Below are 10,786 nucleotides of genomic sequence, written 5' to 3'. Positions count from 1 at the left end.
ATATGGTACTTAGCAGGAAAGTGACTGGAAATTAAAATAACTTCGTTCACCAGAGGTTATCAGCTGGATATCTGTCATCATCAGTTTGTACAGAAAGTCATCTGCGGCAAAGGGCTGGACTAGAGCACAGCCGGGCTCTCGGCAGCCGGCAGGCATGAGCCCTCCCGACAGAAACCGAGCCCAAACCTGCTGATGCGCGGTGCTGTCGCTCCTGGGGTAGGCACGGCTTTTCTTTCGGTCTTTCCAGGCGAGGTGAACGGGAGGTGAAGAATTTGCAGTACTGGGAGTACGGTAAAACGCTGGCTGTAGCGATCCGCTCTGCCGGTGTGGGTGAATAGATTGTGACTTGGAAGTTTATTGTGCGCGTTAATTTTTGTGGTATAGCGCGGTAGGGATTTGATTGGAAAACAAACACTTTCCCGAGAAACTGATTTTTTATTAAATTTTATGATTAAAGGTGATATTTCTTTCTTGTCAGTTGTCTCTAAATAATATCGTTAAATAATATCGGTCACCCTGCCAGGCTGAAGTGACTTTTTTTCCTTTTTACTTTTAGGTGCATTTTAGTGAGTGCAATATTCAATAGAAAATAAGCTTTTGCAAGCGAGGGCAGTGATTTGTTTTCTACCTAGCTAGTCGTCTGATCCTAGCTTGAAAAGTAAAACATTTTTGCCATAGTTTTTACCTGCAAATGAGAGACAAGAGCAGTGGAAGCTGAGGGAGTCGATGCCCACGCTGCTTCTCCCCAACTTGGGTGCTGCCACTACAAATTTCTGTGCTGAGAAGCGCCGAGCTTTAAACCCCGCGTTTCCTTTCAGTCGTTTGGATGCCGCTTCTCCTGTTAAACACGAGGGTATTTCAAACACGTGTAAAGGTGGATATACAGCGAGAAATTCCGTGAGGGTTTTTTTTCAAGTGACGGGCTTTGCTCTCTGGGAGGGGTTTGCCGGTGCTCATGTAAGCCCATGGGGGGAGGTGGGGACCCGCCTGGGCCTGGAGGGTGCCTGCCCGAAAGGTGAGGATGGCTGGGAAGAACGGCCACGTTGGCCTGGCAGGCGCCTCTTTCCCTGGCTCCAAAGTGACCCGTGTTTTACACTCAGGCGCCTTGTTTTTTTTCCCTGCCGATTAGCCTGTTTACGTTATAGCCGGGCTGCAAGCTTCGTTTTGTTTCCTCCGATAAACATGATAAGAAAACTCGGCGTAAATTGGGACCAGCGTGGGAAACCATTCCTAGTCACCCCTTTCCTCTCCACTCCTTTTCGTTTCGGGTTTGCTGTCGAACGGCTTAAATCATAGACTCCTAACTCTTCATTACGTCACTCCTTTCCCAAATCCCATTCTGCTGACGTAGCTTTCACCCCGGGGCTCCGGGAGGCTCTCAGGTATCTCCTGCACCATACCTGGGTTAGGTACCCGGGGGTGCATGTGCAGGGACATTTTTGAGGGCAGGGGGGTGCTCGGTTGCCAGAAGACACCGCCGGGGAGGAGGTGCCAGCGAGGTGACCATCGTTCCTGGTCGTTGTGGCCAAAGAGGGAAGAAGGCAGATTGGGGGAAAAAAAAAAGTTTCGTATCCAATTAAGGCAAATTCCCTCGCGGGCACTTCAACCTCCCAAAAAAGGGTTGGGGGCAAGCCGTGTGCAAGCGCAGAGCTGTTGCTCCTTCCCCCACTCGGGTCTCTGCAAACGTGATCCCTTAGCAGGGGTGCACTAGGGAGGAGGGAAGGCTCTGTCCGGAGGCTCGGAGGGAACCCTCGCTGCCCCTCGGCCCGGACAGTCTCGGAAGCATCGGGCATCGCCCGGCATCGGGCCCCAATGCTCCCGTGGCGCTGCGGCCGTAGGGGCCCGGTGAGTTCGGGTGCGAGGCGGTGCGAAGGGTCACTTTGGTGACTATCGCAGGCTGGAGTGTATTCTTTTCCGAGACGTGTTTATGTAACTTAATGTACTTTAGAAACTGCTGGGGAGTTTAGGCCGGGCTGATAAGCGCCGCGGTTATTACGGGCGACGTGCCGGCACCTCTCCTCCTCTCTTCTCCCCTTCGCTTATCCGCGCTACTTAAAATATACTTTTATCAAGGCCACCCCACGATACGGACTGTTTCCATTGCCCAGCGGCTGTGACATTGAAGCGGACATATCGATCGGGACACCGGCGGCTCTCGGGAGCGCTCAGCCAGCGGGGAGCTGCCGGCTGGCTCTGAGCTTCCCGGCTGCCGGCCGTGGAGAGCTCAAGCCCCCGCGGCAGGAAAGGCGGCCGAAGCCGGCGGATCAATCCTCATTCGCCCGGGAATAGATGGATTTCAGAGGGATAGGGGTCTTTCACATCACCCATCACCTCCGTTTCGGGCTGGGTGGGACAGCCCAGGGAGGTGAGGGTAGTGGTCAGCCAAAACTGACCCCCAAAGCAGCAAGATCCTCTACACACCACAGCACGGGCAGGGGTGGGCACGGTGAACGTGCCCTTTGTGATAGATGAGATGTGTCCCACGGTGAGGATGGACCCCCAGACTACCAAGGATGAGGAGGGATTATTTTTTCTTCCCTCGAAATTCCTAACGAAGGGCTGCCGGGTGCTCAGAGGCCGAGCTTTAGCTCTAGCCGTCCTCGCTGGTCGCAGACAGCAGGCTCCGGGCTCCGTGGAGCAGGACACCCTGACCCGGCTCGCGGAACCTTGCCCGCTCCCTGCCGGCCGCTCGGCTCCCCCCCAGGCTGAGGCCGTGCCCGGCGGCGGGGAGTGGGGCAAAAGGATATTCCCCACCGCAGTCAGCGGCCTCCCGGTCACTGGTGACCTGCTACTGCGTGCTTTTGGGTAGTTTCCACCGTGTCTTTAAACACTTGACTCTCAAATAAGCATCAGGCATCAGAGAGCCCGCACGGACATTTATGCAGTATGTGCCCAAGTGTGTGGTTTCTGTGTGGTTGGGGTTTTTTTGTTGTGTTGGTTTTTTTTAGGTGTGGTTTTTTTTTTTTTTTTTAAATAATGATCTGCAGCTTCTTTTTATTTGCCCTCCTTCCAGTCTCTGAGGTCCGGCTGGTTAATGATTTCAGCCTAAAAAAAAAAAAAAAAATCAACAAAACGCGCGGAGGAGGCTCCTGTTGCCGCGTAACCTGACTCCCGGAGCCGGCGCTCCGCGGTACCCGCACGCCGAGCCTCGGTGGGGCGCGCAGGACGAAGGCGATGCCCTCCAGTTCTCGGGGTGACCGGGAGGCAGCCGAGACACACGCAATACCCTAAAGAACATGATTTAGCTGCTTCTGTCCAACAGGCGCACACACGGTTTGTCTCTTTCCAGCACATACACAGGGACTTTGAAAATGAGTTAATGATTACTTTTTCTCCTCTGCCGTTTTAAAGGTGTTGAGAATAGGTGGCTAAAATGGCCTAATTCTGACCGTTTTATCAACGGGCACCTCAATGCCTTTGCTACAAAGCACTGGGGCTGTGTTCCACTCACTGCTTGCAGTGACGAATATTATGTATGATTTTTAAATGCAGTACCCCTTTCTGCGCACAACTGTAGATAAATCAAGTACCTCGACTCTGTGTGCGAATCGGCTTTCACACCTAGTGAAAGAACCCGTTTCGAGACAAGGCCAGAAGGAAAGGCCCCTACCCTGGTTCCCGCCGCCCCGTCGAGGGGAACAGGGAGGCGTGGGGGTGGGAGCCGCCTCCGCCCGCGGCCGCCGTGGAAGCCCAGAGCCCTTCCCGCCGCCGCGTCTCCCGGGCCGGAGCCGTGGGGATCTCTGTTCCTGTCTGGGCGCTGGGGAAGGCTTTCAGGGCTCCCTTCTGCTGGATCTGACAGGAAAACCCGGGGAAAAGTTTCTTGTTGCGAGAGGTCGTTGTGGGAGAGAGACGGGAGCGGCGGGACGCGAGGCACGGCGGAGCCACACTTCTCCTCCCCAGCGCTTTAGAGCCGAGCTTCTCCTCATCCTCCCCCTGTTCCCTATCACGGATGTTAGGCAATATCAAATCCGATCTGCAATTAGCTATCCTGCCTCCGCCCCCATGCCCGCAGCACAGAAAGTTAATTCTTTCTCACTTAAACACATCCCTCCCAAAAGAACTCCAACAAAAACTAAACAAAACAAAACACCAACAAAAATCACCCAAACAAGAAACATCACCGACTGTTCCCTGGGGTGGCTGTCGCCACTGCCGCACACCATGAAGGAAATATCGGTTTATGCATGCATCGAAACCTGCCGGGAAACCCCCCACATAGCTGTCTTCTTACTTCTCTGTCCAGGAAATAAAATAAACCATCAGAACAGGTCACAATCTTCCAGTGAAATGCTTTCCACAGATCAAAATGAATATGTTCTCTTGGAAGCATTTTTCGGGAGTAGATCCGTTTCATGCATGTCCACGCTGAGCTCCGGCGGGGCCGCTCCGTTTCTCTTGGCATCGTGGCAACCTCTCGCCTTCCCTTTTGAAACCGCTTTCCTCCCCATTTACCTGCCTGACCGAAGCGTCTGAGAACACGTGCGAATAATAATCATATTAAACCCCCAAACAACGGCATTCGTAATCTTAGCTAAGCAAACCGCTTCCCTCCATCACAACTAATAATGTTTTAACTTGCTGCTTTCGTGTGAAATGTCAAAGTTTGGGGACTTTGTTCCTGCTTGGAATGAAAGTAGATTTTTAAACGTTAAAATAATATCTCCCAGAGCGAGTCTGACCAGTTCTGTACATGCAAGCGCCACTAACTTGAAAAATCAAATCAAAACAACCACATCACAGAATGAGAGATTTCAGAGTTAGCAGTTCGGGGTAATTAGATAGCCTATTAATAGCCTTGCTCCTCGCTGCTATCAAAAGTAAATGGATGGCTCCTGCCTCGGGAAGGTATGAGCAAGCGTGCCACGGGAGGTGTGGAGACCGAGGAGATCGGGAGAGGTTTCCAACGAGACTTGTGGGGGTCCCATGGACAGGCAAAATGCGTGTACCCCCCCTTGGCGTTGCCTGTCATCCCCACAGACGCAGGCTTCTCCCTCCTTTTGATAGATGGAGGTGTCGGAGGGAGTCGCGGAGGCAGGTCCCGGCCGGGCGGGTCCCGTCCGCAGCGGCCCGAAGATAAGCGATGCTGCTAATTCACCTCCGGGGAGGCGACGCCTTCATTCCCTTTTGCTTTTCTTACCCTCGGTGTTAATGGCTTAGCGGACACAGCCCTCTATTTGCAGTTAGAAGTATAAATATATACGTTCGACGTGGGAATACCGCAATTTCCATTTCGTTCATGTAATCACTGCCAGTGTTTATCCATTTCGCCTAAGCCTCTACGACCAAAAAGGGCGTGCAAATAATCCGCACTTTTCCATTACTTTAGGAAAAGGTTGGGTTTATGCATCCGTTATTGCTGCTCATGTTGAATTTACAATTCAACAGTAAAGGACGCCAGTGTCTGCAAACAGGCAAAAGAACAATTAAAAAGCCGATCGTCCCAAAACTAGGTGGCTGTAATACATCGTTCCCCTGATGGTATTGATTGTTTTTAAGAGGTCACAGATGTCTGAACTTTAAAGAGTCAAACGACTTTCTTTTAATTCCAATTAGATGAGCAAGAAGCAGCATAGTCCAGTAAAGGTTTTTTCTTGCTGTAATTTCTTACATGTTTTACATATGCACATTGTAATAATTTCTTGTTTTGTCTTTCTTGATGGACAAAATAGTTTTAGTATTAAATATGGAACACAGTAACAAAGGAGATAGGAGTAATCCTAATGTTACTGAGATTTTAATAATTTTTTGTATTCTTAATATGGATAGAGTTAGCAGCCTTTTTCTGAGTAAGTAATTCTCAGAGTAAATCAATGTGATGTATAGAGTGACTACTATTTCCAAGGGTAAAATAAAAATGGACCCATGCACTTTCAATAAACTCTGAAGAAAATTCCATGCCCCAGTGTTACAGGATAACTTCAGAGAGTTGCTAGCATTCATCAGCAACCAGGATGATACCTGGATGATGCATTTAGCGCTTGCCAATGACAATCAAACATAAGCTTAGCAGCACACAACTTTAATATTCACCTCTGAAATAATAATCTAAAACCCCCCAACGACACAGTTTTAGTATAAATTTACATAGGTTATTTGCTTTGCAGCAGCATATTTTTATTGTAACATTACTGTAGGTTGTTTTTCCTGATAGGGTGTGTGAAAGGGGGCTTACAAAGAAGCCCTGCTTCTGTGTCCCTGCTCACTTATCCAGATCCTAAAACCGTCTAAGGCTACTCATTCAGCTGAAAGTTGTCCTTGTTCACGATGAATTAAACATGAAGAGCCAGTGCCACAGACCTCCATGGAAATACCTCTTGCAGAAATAAACCTTGCCAGTGGATCACTTCTGAGGTTACCAGCAAGAATTGCTGCTCAGCCCTTCAAGTCATGGTTTCAACTTCACTAAACTGGCTTTAAGCAGATTCTTATACAAACTTCAGATGAATATTTGGTCAGCTAATGCAGAGTTTTCTGCTATCACAGCTTGGAAGCTGTTGGTCCCAAACAAACCTAATCAGCACTAGCTCAGCAACTACCATAGCTCCTGTAATGAACTTAACAGTAAAGGTAATGTAGGTGTTCTCTGTTATGTCAGGCTCTGTCAGGTTTAACAGCACTTCTTTATGCAACAGATGCCGTGCCATCAGACACTAAAGATGGCAGATCCAGCTCCACGGCCAGCACACCCTTATAAACTTCCATTGCCCTTAATTCTGGGGGCCAGTGACCCCAGCAGAAAGGACAACCATGAGCACTGACATCAGTGGCATCTCATGGCGTCACAGATAAATCCAACAGAGGTAGGGCTGTCAGAGCCTAGGAGTGTTGGGAGATGAAAACTCAGCAGTGCTTAGCTGGCTGGAGGGCTTTTCCCTGGCTATTTTCCGCTTTCCCCCAAATGCCCCATAGGTGACACCCTATGCAGTGCCACTCCCCACAGACCACCATCTGGGCAGTAGGGACGCACCTTTACCTACCACAAATCAAAGGGTTTCAGCTTCTACACTAAGCCAAATTCTTCCCCTCCAGAAAATTTTGTATCAATCAAAGCATTTAATATTATCCAAAATGAAGATTTTTGTGCTGTTTTCTGAAGTATTTAGTCCTTTAAAGAAAATCAATTTAAAATTAAATATGCAACAAGGTCATCTCGAGAGGGCAGAAAAAATGCTTTGTATTTTTTTTTTTCTCTTTCAGTTTGGTAACAGGCTCACATCTGGAGTGGTAGGAAAGGTCTGTCATGCCTGGATGAGAAGCCAAAATCTCAGCACCTCTTCCTTTCTCAGACACCAGAAACTACAACAAAACCTCCAGTTTTCTCCTTGGTCAACAGAGAAACAGAGAACAGAGAAAGCAACAACCCCTGAACTGGTTGAAACTGCTGCCTGTGCTCTCAGTTGAAGGTTTTAAACTTTTTCACTTTAAAGGTAGGGGCTCGCATGAATATGCTCCAAGATATTTCTCTCATGGAATTGGAGAGGGGTGTAATTCAGCCTGAAACCAGGATTTATGCTGCACTCTTATTTTAGTTCCTACTGCCTAGGAGAATAGTTACTACTCAAATCACAAACTGTGTCTGTGGCCTGTGCTAAGTTTTCAAATTAAATTGGTTTTGGTTTTGATAGCTTCAACAGAATTGTTGAATAACATTTCCTTTAGCGGAGGTTGTCCAAACAAATTTACTTCATTTCTGCTTGCAAGAAGTGGAAAGAATGTATTTTCCTTGTGCCTGCTTGGAACTACACATACCTCTGTGGTCCAGAAGGTGACATGTCTTTCACAAGTGATTACTCTAATAAGTGTAGAGAGGAGAAACTAATTGTTGTGAGCTGTAGCTAGCAGAAGATTAAAAATATTTGGTACTGAAATAAGTTAACCATTGCTCAGCATTTGGACTTGTGGAGCACAGAGCTGACTAGGTTGAGCCTAGGGAGAGAATTGGAAAGCAAATTTCTCAGCTGGAAAAGGAGACCTCCTGAATTTAATGGTGTTGGACCAAATGAACAGCAACAAACCTGGAAGACCTTGGCTGAATGCTAAAGTATGAGTATGGACCCAAAACAGCACTTCTTCCATGTGTCAAAAGTACACTGTTTAATAGACTAAATTATTTTATCATCCTCCATTTGGAAGGAAAACCCCACTGTGTGAAGCTCAAGAAGTAAATAAAACCTAGTGATGAAAAACTAAACTCTGATGAGAATTTTCCTGGAGAAAGGCCTGCTCAAGTTGACCTGTTTAATTAAAATACAGTGAAATACAATTTCCTTTACATCATTACATGCTAATGTCTACTTAGAATAACAAATTTGTTGAAACCTGAGCAATATGGTTCATCTGTAGTAATAAAAAAATGTAAACAGATGCTTTTAAGGAAACATGTTAATATTTAAAAATAAATTTGGTGTTCTAAATGAAGAATACTGATGGTACTAAAAAGGGCAATGACTTAATTATTTTTGTTGATGTCAGTCATTCATTTGTGAGCCATCAAACTATAAATTGGGGTACTTTATTGACTGCAATATATACTGGATATGTGCCATATTATTCAAGAAAAACAATACACTACAAAAACAATACAGAGAAGAGGTAATTTGTACAGAGTTCATGAAACAATTATATAATCTAATTACAAGACTGACTCATTATGTCCCTGGTTCTATTTATTAGAAGAGAATTGAAGGACATACTAAACATACTCAGAGTCTAGGAATTTAGATTTAAATCCTGCCTGCACACCCAAGCATCCAGGAACTTGTGTGATCCAGAGCATAGATCATGAGTCTCAAAAGAAGGATGCCTTGATGTAGGACTCAGGATACGACTTCATTTTCCTTGTGATGGAAGTTAAACTACTGCCCCATTTTTTTTTATTCTTGGTTTTTCTTTTGAGGAGTACTTTGAAGCTCAGTCAATATCACAGAAAGACTTTTAATAACGTTAATGGCACACAAAAAGAAGTGTAATTAATTATTTATTTCAAAAGGCAACTGCAGTTTGAAATCTGCTCGTGTTTCACGTGTTCCACTGGTATAAAGCTTCCGGAGAAATTCATCAGGAACATTTGAATGCAAGTGAAGGTGTTTCATGTTCAAACAGAAACAAATCACTGAGGTGCCTTAACACAAGACATCACCAAGGCTTTGCACATGTCACTCACTCACAGAGAAGCTCATCTAAGCATGGGAATGACCAAAACCAAAACAAAAGTAAGTTGCTGAATTATTCTGTGAATTTTCTTTTTATAGCTGCACTGCAACTGTTTGAACTCTTTTCAGATGTTTTTTCTTAAACTTTTAATGTTTTTTAAGGAACACATAAATATTTCCTTTACTCATCATGTAAGAAACTTTATTAAATAAAACCTGGTTTTGCATCTCTTCTGATGCTTTTTTATTCTCAACTTACTGTGCATTTTGTATTTGAATAGATTTTAATGGGTGACATCTAACCATACCATAGTAAATTTGTGGAGAAGATGAAATGATGGAATGATTGCAAGGAGTATTTGTTTATAAAACAGGAAAAAACCTCAGTGTCTATTTGTTTTCATTAATGATAATGCTAGCTTGCATGCAATAATTTTTTAATGAATGCTATGAGAATCTAGGAGACAGAATAGCTAAAGGAGAGCCTGGGACACCTGAGTGTAGTTTTGACTCAGGTAGGGAAGTCATAATTCTGCATATTGGAAGGTACAATTCTGCAACACATTGGCCCTGGTGCAATCCTGGCTTCAGAAATCCTTTCCCCCTGCCAGGAGGGACTCTTCTGCCTGGAGGAGTCACTCCACTGCCAGCACAGCAATCCACTGCCTTCTCCCAGTTGTATTAATGGAATTCCTTGTGGGACCACACTGGAAGAAAGACCATTGAAGTGATTACAATTAAAAATAGCTCTTCCTCCGCTCCTCCCACAAAGAGTTTATTTTTAACTTCCACCACTTCAGTGTGCTGATTTAAGCACTGCTCTACACGCAGTTGTTTTGGCACAGCTGAGGAGGTGACAAACTGCAGGCCAGAGGTGGGAACAAGCATCTGGGGCAGGAGCTGGCTGTAGCAGCTTAGCTGGCAAAGGCAGTGTATCATGGGACTATGGTGTGATAGTTCACTGTATGAACTTAAACTTTGCCTTTCCTGACTGTTTTCATAGCCATGAAGCATCTCCGCTCCAAGTTCCCAGTACAGGAGAGCTGGTTCTACCCCAGCTTTCCTACCCTAGCCTGGCTCATTTGCATCAGAGATTTACAGCCATGTGAGCCATATCACCCAGAAACAGAGTGTATGTGAAGCCTCAGCTGAATCCTGAGGCTGATACCCTTAAAGACATTTAGACAGCTAACTTTCAGGCAGTGGAAGGTCTAAATGGGCAGGGCTAGGAGCAGGCTTAGGGTCAGTGACAATGCCTTGGCCATTGGACAGCGGCCACCTACCTACCCACCCTCCCAGGTCTCTGCTCACAGCAGACACCTTTTATGTTTGGCTTTCATGCAGAGGATCAAGCTGTGTGTGGGACTCAGGACTGAGTGAGAACTTCTGGCAGGTCATTTGGGCCACACTTTAGGATTCTTCCATGTTTTCTTACAGCACAGGGCGTGAGCCACTTGATGAAACCTTCTTTCTTATCTCTCCAACTTCCTGGCATTTTACAGACCTCAGGCTGTGGTGGCCATTTGACTTCTGTCCCTTGCTTTCAGTTTTGGTCTTTTGAGGACTTGAAAGCCATGACCTAATTTGAATTTTTGTTAACAACTGTATAAGTGAGCACTTGGATGAACTTGCAT

At 46.2% G+C, this 10,786-nt stretch overlaps 1 long non-coding RNA gene across 1 annotated transcript; it reads left to right on the top strand.

Annotated features, from left to right (window-relative positions):
* Positions 1 to 121: 121 nt before the first annotated feature.
* LOC128795531 (uncharacterized) lies at positions 122 to 9,312 on the top strand. The gene is made up of 3 exons (XR_008433578.1): positions 122 to 216; positions 7,198 to 7,427; positions 8,990 to 9,312. It is a non-coding gene; the product is annotated as an uncharacterized LOC128795531 (long non-coding RNA).
* Positions 9,313 to 10,786: the final 1,474 nt, after the last annotated feature.

The sequence above is a fragment of the Vidua chalybeata genome, chromosome 1 (genome assembly GCF_026979565.1).
Source record: "Vidua chalybeata isolate OUT-0048 chromosome 1, bVidCha1 merged haplotype, whole genome shotgun sequence".
Classification (NCBI taxonomy): Eukaryota; Metazoa; Chordata; class Aves; order Passeriformes; family Viduidae; genus Vidua; species Vidua chalybeata.
This window is presented reverse-complemented; position numbering and strand designations above follow the sequence as displayed.